At 33.9% G+C, this 16,092-nt stretch overlaps 1 protein-coding gene across 1 annotated transcript in view; it reads left to right on the plus strand.

Moving 5' to 3' along the window:
• Positions 1 to 16,092, plus strand: part of KIF18A (kinesin family member 18A) — an 87,320-nt gene that overhangs the window by 53,602 nt on the left and 17,626 nt on the right. The gene's annotated exons all lie outside the window — the stretch shown is intronic.

A 16,092-nucleotide genomic window follows, 5' to 3' on the forward strand; every position in this document is an offset into this window, starting at 1 on the left:
TTGGACCTCAAATTGCAAACCTTACGGTCACAATACATGATAAGCGCTTAGTTAAGATGGAAAAGGCATTAAATTTGTACAAGAATATATTTTGAGAGAGAGAGAGACCACATTCACAAACTTTTGTTGCAGTATATTGTTATAATTGCCCTCTTTTATTATTGGGTTATTGTTGTTAAACTCTTACTGTTCCTAGTTTATAAATTAAACTTTACCTTAGGTATTAGGTGTGGTGGAGGGAAACATGGTAAATATATTGTTCAGTACTATCTATGGTTTCAGATAGTCACTGGGAGTCTTGGAACATATTCCTCCCCATTCCCCCTACCCCCAATCCCCATGGATAGGGAGGATACTGTATTCGCATTTCTGCGTCTGTACTAGTTTCCTAGGAACTGATGTGCTGGGTCAGAGAACAAACAATTTATTTTTAAATAATAAAGTAATCTGTCAAATTCTCCACATTTTTTCTTATACACATATATTTGAGATTTTACATTTACAAATGTTTTATGTCTCATCTTTACCCTAACCCAAAATGACGGCAGCAGCAGTAAACTCATGTATATTTTTAAATTTACAGTTCTTATTATTAGTGACTTTTCATCTTCTCTGATGTATCCTTTGCTCACTTGAGTTGGTGGAACTTTTTGAGGGGGACGTTCTTAATTTTTTGGAGTACTTTCACTTTTGGTTTCATTTTTTATTACAATTTTCCTGCTCTTTTCCCTCACCTCCAAATTTTTTACTGTTTCAGGGAATCTGTATTGTCCCAAGCCTCTGCTCTACTTCTCTTTGTTTCTCGTGCTGATGCCAGGAGGTCTCTACTTTGTTTAGAGGTTTCATATCAGGGGGAGAATTAATGTATTAAAGATTTTAATGTTTTTAGCACTGAAAAAAGGATGGTAGTGCTAAAAACATTAAATTCCTTAATTATATTACTTCCTCCCCTGACATATATACATATTGTTTTATATTTCGTTTTTTTATGTATTAAATCCATAAGATATTATTTTTATTGTCTACACAATAAGTATTCATATTTACTCTTTTTGTTGTCCTACATTTTTTCAGTATCTCTGCATCTCCTTCCAAGATAATTTTTTCTTTCATCTAAAGAACCGGCATTTCCTTTACAGTGGGTATGCTAATGATGACTTTTCTTAGTTTTTATATGTCTGAAGATATATTTACCTTACTTTCTTAAAGACTGTTTTGCTGAGAATAGAATTCCACTTTGGTGTTCTTTTATCACTTTAAAGATATCATTTCATTATCTTCTGGTTTTCATTGCTACTGATGAATCAGCTTTCATTCTAAGTGTTGCTTCTTTCTATATAATCTCACCTCTTCTGGCTTCCTAAAATGTTTTAGTAGTTTAGCTATATTGTGCCTAAATCTGTTTTTATTTCTATTTCTCTTACTTGGGTTCACAGAACTCTGAATTTTTGTCTGCATAATTTTTCATCAGTTTTATAAAGTTCTTAAGTATTATATCTTTAAATATTGCTTCTGCCACTTTTGTTCTTTTCTATACTTCTGGGACTCTAGTTATATTGCTTGGTACCTTCTCATTGTTTTATCTGTGCCTTTTACTCTCTCCTGCTTTTCATTGTTTTTTCTCTTCCTGGAAATTTCTTTTCACATATTCTGTAGTTTTTTTTCCACTGTGTCAAATTGTTCTTAAATCCATCAGGTTTTCAATTTCAGACTTATTTCAGTTCTAGAATTTCCATTTGATTCTTTTTTAGTTTCTACTTCTTTGCAGAAATCCTCCCTGAATACAGTGGGTAAAGTCTGAGAATTCCAAGCCTGGAACCCTCTGGGTCTGTTTCTGTTCTCTTTCTGATGGTTTTCTTTCACATAGTCTCATTTCCTTAAATGCATCTTAATTTTTATACACCACACATGTACTTGCAGAATTGTTAATAGAAATCCTTTGAGGCTTCTGATAATAATGTCCTCCTCAAAGAGGATTTATGTTTGCTTATTCCAGGCTCTTGGTGGCACTGGCAATCTAAAATCATTTCAGTCCAGTTTTAGAGATTTAGATCATTTGAAACTGAACTTCACCTTCTGCAAGGACCTGCCTCCTCCTAGTTTACCCTCTGGACTTTAACTGTGTCCCAGCCCAAAGCAAAAAGAGTTTGCAAAGCACTCCCTTTCATAGGCCCCAAATTCTGGTTGCAGCATCCCAGTCCTAAAAAACTCTCAACAGTGTTACTAAGCTTTTCTGCCACCTCCTCCAGCATCAGCAAATAACCTCAAGAGGAAAATAGCTAAAAATGCAGAGATTACTTTCCTGAGCCTTCAACTTCCTCCTGTTAATTTGCCTATAATTCTTCACAATCTTGTTAGGTCTCCTGTGCCTTCAAGCATATGTTTTTTGTATTTTGTACAGATTTTTTACTTGCCTTCAGTAGAGAGGCTGCTCTGAATTATACCTAGGTCTCTATTTTTAGGTTTCCTTTACTATATCTTTACATTAAGATGATGGGGAAGTCGGGGATATATATATATCCTTTTTCTCTTAATAAAACATTATCATATTAGAACCAACTTTGTTGAGGTCTTTAAAAAGAAAACATGATTTTTTTTAGATTCTCTCATACCTTTTGAACCTTGATTCTTTATTTATAATGTATTCAAGATGGTGGAGAGGAAATAAAATTTTAACACCAACATTGAGAAATACTGACCACCTGCTATATATGGTGATCATTATCCCTTATTTAAAAATCTATATTTCACTTTACAATGTAATTGCATAGACTATACTTGTCAACAATAAAAGAAAACATTTATTTTGTTAATTCTTTTTTCACAATATATTCAAAAGGAAAGACTATTGAAGTCATGTTACCTTTTGTAATTATGAATTTTCTTTGGAAAATGTATCAGAAGGTGAGTTTTGTTTTGATTATGTCTTATTCTGTGTTATTTTAATACTCAAGAGATTTCATAGATTATTTGCCTAGTACGTCTTGTTCATTTTGTGGATTATGTATGTTATATTCATCATGGAAAGAGAGTCAAAGATGAATAACAGGGAAGGGGTATAAAGTGAGTCCACTTATAAATATATATTTTTCTTAGTCCTAAATATTGAAGTAGTTCATTTCAAAAAGTATGAAGGGTGAAATTACTGCTTGCATTTCTAAATATATAAAGCAGTAGCGAAATAGCGTATGTTGCTGTGATTGTATTATAAATGGTAGTCTTAACAAATTTTAGAAGTAAAATTCAACTCAAGCAAACATGAGTCAAACATATCTCTTTCATGTTAACGTACACATGTGCCACTGACTCTTTCCTGTACTCCATAATATCAAGCAGTTACGTTGTTGAGTTTCAAAAATACTAAATGCTGTGGAGTTTGAATATTTTATTTCTGGTGCTGTAAAAAAAATAATTGCTGGATTAACTGCATTCTTTGTATTTAAAACACACTGTGTTTTTAAAAGTCTGGTTAGATTAACCATAATTAATTTAATCTGTGCTCTTGTTAGGCATTTAGGTTGTTTAATACATTTTTATTATTATAAATAATACTGTAGGGAGCAAATATGTATGTTTACCCTGGTACTCATGTCTATATGATAAATTCTTAGAAGTGAAATTTCTGGCTCAAGAAATGTGCACTTTTTTTAAAGTTCCTAATGGATATTGCCAAGTAACTTCCCTCTCCTCTATGCGATCATACCAGTTTTGACTATCATTAGCAGTGTAAGAAAATGCTCTTCTTTCTCCTTTTAGCCTCCAGCTTTGGGTATTTAAATGTTTTCAATTTTTAATTTTTGAAATTTATTTTCAAATACTCAAAAATACAAAGAAAACTATAATGAGCCTCATGTACTATACCTATGACCTAACTTTAAGAATTATCTGACAGCTACTCTTGAGAACCCTACCTGCTTTCTTCCACCCCATCTACATCTCTCCTAGATTACTTTGAGGGAAAACTCAGTGAACATATAATTTCTTCCATTTACATCTTAGTGTCTCTAAAAGAAAACCCAGTGCCCTTTTCATACCTAATGTCATCAATGTTCAGATTTCTTCCACTGTCTCACAAATGATTTTTTATAGATTTTTACTATCAATATCCAAACAAGACCCATACCTCGTCATTGTTTGATGTATCTATTAAACCCTTTTAAATCTAGTGTTCTCTCTCCCTGTTTTTTCCTCTGCTAATTACCTATTGATCCTTTGCCAATTTAATAGTCAGAAATATTATCTTCTGCTTTTCCTTTGATTACTAGTATATTTGAATATATTTTTTTCCATGTATTTAAAGATACATTTGCTTTTCTGTGAATGACTTATCCATCATTTGAACATTGCTTTGACATAGTCATGTATTATAAAAAGTGTTACTTATTTAGAAGAGGTTAAGATGTGGCTATTTATTCAATTATTCTATGACTTTTATTAAACTTCTACTATGTGCCAGTTACTTATTTGATGGTAGGGATACATCACAGTATGAAACAAATTTTCTAACCCTCATAGAGCTTACATTCTAATTCTAGTGCAGGGAAAAAGAAAATAATTATAACAAGTAAATTAAACAGAATGTTAAGATGGTATATGCTAAGGGAAGAGAAAGGGATTTCAGGAGTGGGATGGTGAGAGGTTGCTACTTTAAATAGCATGCTCAGGTTAGTCCTCAGTGATAAAACTTGAAGGGATTCACAGCGATTAGCCTTGATATCTGGTAAAAGTCATTTTCTGGTAGAGAGAATAAGCAATACAAAATCTCTTAACATGGGTGTTTGCTAGGCATATTCAAGGAACGGCAAGAAGGACATGTAACTGGCATGAAGGAAAGTAGACAGTGCTGAAATCACAGAGATAAGGGGAGGAAGGCAGACGATGCAGAGCCTTGTAGGTCATTATAAGGATGTAGGCTTTTACTGTGAATAAAACAAGGAACCATGGCATGATCTAAGCAGAGAAGTAACATATCTCAGTCGTGTTCTCATAAGATCCCTCTGGTTGCTGTACTGAGAATAGATTTGTCACAGCAAGGGCTGAAACCCTAAGCACGACTGCAATAATCCAAGTGAAAATGGTGGTGGTTCAGCCAGGTTGGTAGCAATGGAGTTGGTAAGAAATGGTCAGATTTTAATATATTTTTGAAGGTAGAGCCAGCAGGATTTCCTGACAAATTGGATTTGGGGTGTGAGAAAGAAAGGTCAAGGATGACTCTAAGATTTCTGAACTTAGCAACTGAAAGAATTGAGTCACCTTAAAAGAGATGGGGAAGACTTCAAGTGGAGCAGTTTTATAGGATGGAGGTGATAAAAGAGTAGTAGTTCAGTTTGGAGCATTTAAATTTGTCTAAGATACATCCAAGTGGTGACATCATGTAAGCAGTTGGATATAAGAATCTGGAGTTCAAGAGCGAAGTCGAAACTGAAATATAAATTTCAAAGTTGGTAACATTTAAATGATATTTAAAGTCATAAGACTAGATGAGATCATCAAAGGATATTAACTCTTTCCTATAAGATACTTGTTGTAAATATATTCTTGAAGTTTATCATTTATTGTTAATTTTGAGATGTCCTTTTTGGTTTTTTTGGTTTTTTTCTTTTTTCTTTTTAGGGCCGCTCCTGTGGCATATGGAAGTTCCCAGGCTAGGGGTCAAATCAGAGCTCCAGTGGCTGGCCACAGCCACTGCCATAGCCACAACCACAGCAACACTGGGTCTGAGTCGCTTCTGTGACCTACACCACAGCTCATGGGAACGCCAGATCCTTAACCCACTGAGTGAGGCCGGGGATCACACCCACATCCTCATAGATACTAGTCGTGTTCATAATCCACTGATTCACAACAGGAACTCCTGAAATGTCCTTTTTAATACTGAAATTTTAAACTTCCATGTATTAAAATAGGTTTATTTTTTTCTTTCTGCCTTTGGAATTTTTCTTCAAAAGGCCTTTTCATCCATAAGTTTTAAAGTTCTTACTTCATTTACTTCTGATTTATTTTGGTGTGAGATAACAGGCAAGATTCTAACTTAATTTTTTTCCAAAGAGCTTGTCATTCTTGTATAATATATTGACAGTCTAACCTTATGGCACCTTTAATTTAAATACAGTAAGTAGTCATAGATAATTCTGCCTATTGGATTTTTATCCTATTCTTTGCCTATTTGTCTATCCTAGAGCTAGTAACTATTTTAACAGCTGATAGTCTATACTAATTTTCCATATGTTGAAGTGCTAGTTCGCCTTTATTATTCTTTGTTGTTAGTGTTCTTGGCTGTACCTGACTAAGAAATGAATGTCAAAATAGTTTTCTTCAGATTTCAGGGAAATAAAATCTTTTTAAAAATTTGTAAATTAATTTTGTCTTCATGTTTTCCTGGAGTTCCCATCTTGGCTCAGTGGTAACAAACCCGACTAGTATCCATGTGTATGCAGGTTCGATCCCTGGCCTTGCTCAGTGGGTTAAGGATCTGATGGTTGCCGTGAGCTGTGATGTAAGTTGCAGACATGGCTCGGATCCTGTATTGCTATGGCTGTGGTATAAACCAACAGCTGCAGATCCAATTCAACCCCTAGCCTGGGAACCTCCATATGCCACAGGTTCAGCACACCCCCCCAAAAAAAAAGTTTTCCTAATGTCAAATCTCCTCACTCTAGTACAGTCCGTTTTGGGAGATCCCTGGGGGCGCAGTGGGTTAGGGATCTGGCATTATCATTGCAGCTGCCTGGGTTGCTGCTGTGGCATGGGTGTTTCTTATATTAGTAAGCCTAAATTACTTATTTAAGAAGATGCTAACTTTTTATATTTTTTAATTTAACATTTACCAATATCAGCACTTAATTTGGAGATAGCTATTTACTTGACCTAAAATTGTTGCCTCCGAACTATGTTGTCTATTAACTTTGGATAAAACACACACCTATTTTGGTCTGGAAAACAGAAAGTACACTCACAAGTGCCATGCAGGATGGGGGTGCCAGCAGCAGGGTTTATTTATGGAACTGATAAAATTTCTGACATTAAATGAAAAGTCAAGATTTCCTCATTATCCATCTGGAAATGCACATTTAGTAATATTTCTGTCTCTAACCTTTCTTTTTCTTAAATTTTGTGCCCCATGTCAGTGGTTTTATCTTAGATTACAATAAAAGATACTAGTAGAACCAGTGTCTAATAATACAGATATTCCGATTTAATATAGAATTCTTTTGTAGGTTTGTTTCCTCTATAATTACTTGACTGTAAGAAATATTTCATTTAAAAAATAGAAAATCTCTATACTGAGTCCTCCGTAACAAATAGGAAGCAGCAGATGTTTACAAACTAAATCTTTCATATATCTTCCCATTTGGCAACAAAATTTAATCACTACCAATAGACAATGAAAGCTATCCTTGAAGATCTAAATACCCTTCATTTGGCCCTTAGTCTCCTTGTACACAAGGCAATGTTCGGTTATGCATCTGTAACTGCAAATATTACTGTAAATTAAAAAGATTCTCTGCGTTATCTTTTTCTTTTTTCCCCATCTTAAATAAGCATGAACTCTAGGAAAATGAGAGGCTGAGAGGAAAACATGATATCTGCTATTTCCCATCAAGACAAGTATCAGAAGGTTATGGTTGATTTATTACTCATAGCGTAGGATTAATTTAAAGGACTATGACAGTTCTTAAAATGCATTCTCTTTGTGATACTCATAAATAGCTGATATTATCTGTATAGGCATTAACTACAATAGTGTCTTATGATTACATTATACAGTGTTTACTAGTTTCGTTAATTTAGTAGTACCTTAAGGTTACATATCTTTTAAAAAGTTAATATTGGAGTTCCTGTCATGGCTAAGTGGTTAACAAATCCTACTAGGAACCATGAGGTTGCAGGTTCAATCCCTGGCCTTGCTCAGTGGGTTAAGGATCTAGTGTTGTAGTGAGCTGTGATGTAGGTCGGGGACGCTTCTCGGATCCTTCATTGCTGTGGCTCTGGTGTAGGCCAGCTGCTACAGCTCCAATTAGACCCCTAGCCTGGGAAACTCCATATGCTACAGGCGCAGCCCTAAAAAGATAAAAAATAAAAAAATAAAAAGTTAAAATTAATTCACCTGTATCATTTGCAACTATGAATTCCATGAGTCACAAGGCTGTTTTAAAGAATCCAGATTTATGATTAGTACAGTAATTGTATCAATCACTTGTAGCCCAGAAGTGTTTATTGCAATGCATATATTAATATTTGATTTCACTTTAGAACTTTGCCAACTAATTTTAATTTAGTATAGATTCCCAAAATACTAGCTCACCTACATATTAACATGAATGCTGGCAAAAGAAAAATCCTTGCCATCGTTTTGTGCCAAACTTCCATTAGATCTAATCCCATTCATCAATGTCTCCCTGTCATGAACCCTACATTGCAGCCTGTGACTCATGTTTGCTAAATACTGCATTCTGCTTTTTACACTAACCTACAGCTCTGTAAATCTTTTAACATTTGCAGTCTTAAGCTTTTGATAAATTAGTTCCTCTGGGTAAAATCATTCAGGACACATGATATGGCACATCACAAGATGACCCCAGAAGGCTTGCCCATTTTTTAACAAGGGGATTTTCAGCTCATTAGTGATAAATTATCTAGTCTCTGTACTTAAAGGAACCATGTGTGGGCTATTTCAAAAAGCTGAAAGAGAAATATAAACCTCTCACTACCTAAGAAACCATGTGAAATTGCCAGTTAGTACTTGTGTTTTAGAGATTTATTTAAACAGAGAGACAAAGGATAAAATGATGTTTCTTAGTTCAATTTATTTTAAAGCACTTTGAGAAAATTTAATATAAGAAATGAATAATCATAGTGATATCTAAACTGATTTCCATTTCTCTTGCTCTCCCCTTCCACGATCTGCTCTTCACACTAAAATGATCTTTCTTATAAAGTGCAGACCCTTTACTTAGGAGAGCCTTTAAAGGCTTTCTCAGTCCAATGTCAAGCTGCAGACTCACTTCCATAGGGACTTGATGTCCCAATGTTCTCTTAAACATGCTTTCATTTTCTTGCCTCTGCATTTTCCAGGCTTTCCCCACAATCTTGAGTGCTACTTCCTCTCCATCCCACTTTCTAGCCCATTAAAATCCTTATCCTCATTGAGAGTCCAATTCAGAAGCTGCCTTCTTTCTTTCCCATTAATGAGTCCTCTCCCCTTTGCCTGCACACACTCTTTTACATTACCCTTGTATGTTTTATTCCATCATTATAGCAGTTATCATACCTAACTTCTCCCAACAAACTATAACTTCATTGACAGTCAAAAATAGTTTTTGCATCAATTAAATTTTAGGATTATTTTTCCTTTCAGTAATGTTTTAAACTTGTTTGCTTTTCTTCTTCTTCACTGAACCACTTTTATGTATTTTTTCCTATCAAATATGAATTTGTCATTTTTATTAGCTCATTATTATATTTACCTAATCCTCTATTAATGAACATTTAGCTATTTTCACTTTCTTGTTGTTGTAAACAACACTTCACTAAATGTATGTGTGTGTATTTTGCAACTTGCCTAATTATGTTCTTGGTCTAAGCCCCTAAAAAGTAGTAGAAGAGTTAGATCAAAGAGTCTATACATTTTTTAAGCATTTGATATGCAATGTCAAGTTACCTTTGGTTTTTAAAATTTATTTTGTAAAAATTCTTTCTTGGTAGATAGATAACCACACATATAAAGAAAGATAAGGTAGGAGTTCCCGTCGTGGCGCAGTGGTTAACAAATCCGACTAGGAACCATGAGGTTGTGGGTTCGGTCCCTGCCCTTGCTCAGTGGGTTAACGATCCGGCATTGCTGTGAACTGTGGTGTAGGTTGCAGACGCGGCTCGGATCCCACGTTGCTGTGGCTGTGGTGTAGGCTGGTGGCTATGGCTCCAATTCGACCCCTAGCCTGGGAACCTCCATATGCCACGGGAGCAGCCCAAGAAAGAGCAAAAAGATAAAAAAAAAAAAAAAGATAGATAGATATGCATACAAGAGCTTTAAACATTTTGTCATGTATAGTACATTTTTTTCTTTTATTTATGGTGTTTTAAACTTTTATGTAGCCCAATTTTAAATTACAAAGATATTTATCTATATTCCATTCACACTCTATTGTTCCTTATCTTCTAGTAGTAGTAGTCAGGAGATAGTATTTCAGTTTGGGGGCATTGAAATGGCATATTTTTTTCTTTTATATTTTTGTGTCTATGAAGAAATTTTTGTATTTTTAAGTTTTCATTATAATCATATTTATATATGTTTTTACTTTGTATTGCTTGGTTTCTTCACCTGACTTCCCCCTGGTAAATCAACGAAAGACTTCAGTTTTGTCAACAACAAATATGATTGATACATGAGCATGTAACTTTCTTGCTGTGAGCAACAAATGATAAAGTAAGAAAGTCTAAGAGAACATTAAGATCATCTAGTTCTAAATTCTCATTCTGCATCTGAAATGAGCCCCACTGTGATTTTCCTGGTGGTCTATAATTAATCAAGAATTAGGACAACCATTTTAAAGTGGGAATTCCATAGGGGAAAAAAAGAAAAGAAAGTTAAAGTATGTGATTTTTATGAGTAAGACTATCATAAATTAAGGGTTTATATTACTTGGGCCTTTCATTTATTGCTCTATAAAACATTTATATGTACATTTTTTAGTTTCTTTTCCTCTGTAATAAGCATTGATTTAAAATTATTTAGATGTGACATCATTAATAATTCATTGATTTAAGGGCTTTTCTTTTCTTTTTGCTTTTTAGGGCTACATCCACAGCATATGGAAGTTCCCAGGCTAGGAGTCAAATTGGATCTGTAGCCTCCAGCCTACTCCACAACCACAGCGATGCCAGATCTGAGTCACGTCTGTGACCTACACCACAGATCACAGCAACACCAGATCTTTAACCCACTGAGCAAGGCCAGGGATCAAATCTGCAACCTCATGCTTCCTAGTTGGATTCGTTTCCACTGCACCACAATGGCAACTCCGGGCCTTTCTTATAATAATTTAAAAAATTCATTTAAAGATAAAAATATACTGACATAAAACAAGTCTGTTTTTTCTATTTTCCGTTAAAATACATGCTGGATGACTTATAACAAACTCCTAGTATTCACCTAATATTTCTAAATAGTATGCTTATACTGCTGCCTCTTGATTCATTTATGTTTAGATGTTATCAACACATTCTAAGATGAAGATTTAGCTTATTTAACCACTTCACTTCTTCTTCCCTGATCTGCTGATGTACTAGAATATTATCTAATATATAATTATCTTAAATTATATAATATCCTTGTATATTAGTAGGGTCATGTAGGAAGTGGCATATATTATTTATACTTATAATATGTGTAACATTTTTTCCTTAGGGCTAGTTAAGGAATTTTTTGTAATAATAAGTAAAAAATAAGTATTTAAAAATATTCTAAAAGTAAAAATATACTGACATTTCATAAAACTACTTTTAGAAAGATAGACATGAAATAACTGTTTTTTCATGCTTTCTACTAGAAAAGTTTCAGAGTCTTCATCTAAATCTATGGGATAGGCTTCTTAGAGTTATGAAATATTTGAAAGATAGAAGTAATGAAGCAGAAGTTCCCATTGTGGCTCAGTGAGTTAAGAATCCAGCTACCATCCATGAGGATGCAGGTTCAATCCCTGGCCTTGCTCAGTGGGCTAAGGATCCAGCATTGCCACGAGCTGCAGCGTAGCTCACAGATGTGGCTTAGATCCAGCGTTGCTGTGGTTGTGGTGTAGGTTAGCAGCTGCAACTCTGATTTGACCCCTAAACTGAGAATTTCTACATACTGCAAGCGTGGCCCTAAAAAGAAAAAAAAAAAAAAAAAAAATGGAGGGAAGAAGCGAGCAAACTAGATTGTGCTCACAGATGGACTTAAAGAACAATATAGCCAATACATTTTTAGATGTTATGTTACTCTTGAGGTATAGGCAGTCAGTTTCTCAAATGTCTTTTTCATATACTTTTTTATGAGACATCTTTATTTCACTAACAAAGTAAAAAAAATCTAATTTATTACCTTTATCACACTGCCATCAATTGATAACATTTCTTAAAATTTTCGATGTTTGGGAGAGTGGTGGCAAATGACAGATTAATATCTATACTTCTTCATTAACTACCTAACCAATAATTAAATATCTCTTCAAAATTTCTTTTAAACACTTAGCAAATGTAATTTAGTAGGCAGGCAAATTAATTCTAATTTCATTACTATTTTCACGTTTTCTTTTAATGTTAAGGTGTGACATATTTTATTCTATTCAATGCTACACAAACTACATAAATGTTAATGTACTTATGTTGTAATCTAGGTAACATTGTGTTAGAATTTGGACTGTTACTGATGAAAATTATATTTTTTTCACTATCTAATCCACAGCTTTAGTGCTTGCATTTAAAGTTAACTTTTAAAGTGGTTTTAATACTTAAAAGTCTTTTGAAAGGCTTCTGAAACTTGGCATTCTCAATCAAATGTTTTTGTCTGACTTCCTTTTTAAGTCTCTATATGGACTTAGAGTAAACAAACTTTTTGAAGCAGGAATCTCTAGTCATTATGTAGGAATGGATGAATAGAACACTCAACACTTTATCCTGAAATGCACATTTTTCAGTTGTATACAGGATGCCTTAAAGCATCATATAAATATTTTAAGATGTTTCCTAAACTTCTAATGGATAAGTATTACAAAGTCAAAGATTGGCTTCATTAAGCAAAACTTATCCTAGGGTTTAGAAGAGAGGTTCTTCTGTATCTTTCAGTAGCTCTGTCTCTGATGACTTTTTAAAATCCTGCCTTAAATTTTAGCACGTAATCATTTTGAAAAGTTGTATTATTTAATTATGTAACTTTAATTGCCTACCTTCTCCCCTAAATTAAGAGTTGATCAGTAAATCTGTTGCATTGTTTATGCATTTTTGCCAAATTGTCATTTTTAAGAAGAGCTTCATGATGCTAAAACCAACAATCACGTGCATTATATTGTTACTTCATTACTATGTGCCTTCAATCATGTGAGGTATTAATAAGCCTTAAAACCTGCTGAATAGCATTGAGAACTTTGTCTAGATACTCATGTTGCCACAGAACAAATGGTGGGGGAAAAAATGTAATTGTAATGTATACATGTAAGGATAACCTGACCCCCTTGCTGTACAGTGGGAAAATAAAAGAATTATAAAAAAAAAATAAGCCTTAAAAGATCATCTTGAATTTCCAGATAACTGTATTAGACCTTTAAAGTAAAGCAATACAAAGTTATTTTTCAGTGAACAATTTCTCTTCCAGGTAGTTCCCAAACTGTTCTTTAGGATTATATGTATTCTAGTTAATTTGAAAACAGTAATAGAAAATTTCTTGATCCTTAAAGTGGCATCCTCTATGTTTAATCATCTATTTCTCAACAAATCTGTAAAGAAATTAAAGTATATCATACTTTCATGTATAATCTAAATGTGAAAATATAGGTATAAGTATTATAATAACTAAAGCTCTAGGACATCTTAAATATCTGAAGGCAAACTGATCAAATCCATGTCCTCGTGCAAAATATGTCTCTCATTTCCTAAAGTTTTTGCTATCTAAACGTCGTTTTTATTATCTCTATAAACTTTATAGCATATCAAAATTACACATGCCAGTATTCAGATTTACAAGTGACTTAACCTATTCCCTGAAGAAAAGGGATTTTCCTTCATCCCTGGGACTCATGACTGTAAATCCATTCTGTCTATTCTCACCACATTGAGTGATTTATTTTTGCTGATTGATTCACATTTTTTAGATTCTGGTAGGTAACTGTCCTGCGTTTTTGTTAAACATGCTAGGGAAGACATGAGTAGGAGAGTGAGGTGGTAGGCCAGTGGAGAATGGGGCTAAATAAAGAAAAGATCTTTCCCACCTTCCCTAGTCCCAGAATGTTCATTTTGCCCTACTGTTTGATGGCCTATTCCATTTCTTGTTATTTGCTTACATGTTTCAATTAGACTTTTGAATGTAAATCTTCATAGCTTTGACTAGTTTGACCCCACTCAGAGTCCATGTATTTTGAGTAAAGCTATTCCAAAACAAGCAAGAGATAGGGTTTTGGTATGCTTTTTCCTTTCATAGCCCCAAAATTTGATTCTTTTTTCTTTTTGTTAAAAACCTCTTGCATGTATGTGCGGGTATGTGCCTCTCGCCCTTTCCCTCCGGCTACCTCGTTTTTATCCCCCCTCTTCACCTCCACCTCCCTTAAAAATTCAGTTTCTATTTTTATAAAAGTGATACCTCTACAGAGTTTAGGAAGCTAACAAGAACTAAGTATTTGTGGAAGTATTCCTTACCCTATTGCTGCCCACTCCCAATTCTTATTCCCCCTTTAGCTATTTCTTTTGAATTTTTCCTTCCAATTTGTAAATTTCAAATTTATACTGCTAATTCTTATTTGTTTATATTTTCCAATTTTAGATATTATCTACTTATTTTCATTTTATATTTAACTCCTTAGGATAAAGATTTAACTCCTTTACAATGTGTATATATTTCTCCTCTCCCTCTTTTTGCCAGAACAGTTTTTTTACTTTATTAAAAATAAATCTCTAGAGTGTTTTCAAGTAAACATTGTTTCCTGTTGAGCCAAGAATTATGTAAGTTCTCTTTCTTGTATGTAGTATTTGCTTTTTCCCCATACTCTTTCTTGTTGTTCTCCTTTATTCTACAGAAATATATCTTCCAATTGATTCTGGAGGATGAATTCATGGGAAGTAAAATTTTTTAGACAATGCGTATATGGAAATGTTTTCATTTTTTGGTTATTTAACTGTGTATGGAATTCTAGGTTGGAAATAATTTTTCTAGAATGGTGAAAACATTGCTCCATTGATTTCTAGATTCCAGTGTTGCCATTAACTCTCATGCCATTTTCATTCTCCATCTTTGCGTGAGACTTTCTCCCAGAAAGATTTTGGGATCTTTGGTATTCTGAAATGTCACAATGTTACACCTGAAATGTCACCACACCTTGGTGTTGGTCTCTTTGAAGTCATTATACTAAACAGTTTGTGGGCCTTTTTCTCTGGAAACCATGTCCTTTCACTCTGAGAAATTTTTATTTATTTATTTAAGGATATACACATGCTTGCATACATAACCCTCCATAATATTTTTCTTTCCTTCATTCTATCCTATCTTTGGAATACTTATTAATCTGATATTAGATCTCCTGGATTGATCCTCTAATTCTATTATCTGTTTTCTAGTATTTACCTCTTTTGGCTTGTTTGTTCTTTCTAGGAAATGTCTTCAACTTTATCTTACAACCTTTTTTTTTTCCTCTTATTTCAAATTTCTAAGAACTCTTTCTTATAATTCAATGTTTCTTTCCATAGCACTTTCGTTGTATTTCAGAAATATAATAATTTCTCATTTTTCCAAAATTATGGTTATCCTTAGTAGACTCATATATTTTCTGTATTGTCTATTTCCTTTCACTCGGTTTTTCCTGTTTAGTTGTATGTCTTGATTATCATGTTTAAAGACATACCCTCAAATATCTGGTGATCCTCGTTGTGCTCTGTGTACATAGTTAGGTCTTTCAGCTAATGAGCTTTGATTTATGGTGATTTCCAGAAAATTAGTTTGGGAAAACCTGAAAATGTCAGTATCTAGGTCTTTTTTATTGTTTTGGTTTATTTCAAAAGAACTATTAGATTCCCATTTAGGGGTTATATAAGCCCAGCTGCTAGTATTTTATAGAAGTAGGAGAAAAGTCTGTATACATTCATTATTGAGAAATTATTCAATCCCCTTAGTGTCAGCTGTGCATGTCGGCCCCAAGTCTGCAACCTTTCCAGAGAATAAAATCTCAAGTCTTTTAACTGGGTGGCAAAGGAGCAGTCACCTTGGCAGTGCAGATGATGGTGATAGGGTAAAGGTGTCCTGGAGGAGGACAGGTATCTACCTTCCTTATACAGACTTTCAGCCAATTTTCCAGTTTTTAGCTTCACCCTGTGTCTTCAGAGACAACCTCATGCCTCCAATTCCTGTAATAT

This window comes from Sus scrofa, chromosome 2 (genome assembly GCF_000003025.6).
Source record: "Sus scrofa isolate TJ Tabasco breed Duroc chromosome 2, Sscrofa11.1, whole genome shotgun sequence".
Taxonomy (NCBI): Eukaryota; Metazoa; Chordata; class Mammalia; order Artiodactyla; family Suidae; genus Sus; species Sus scrofa.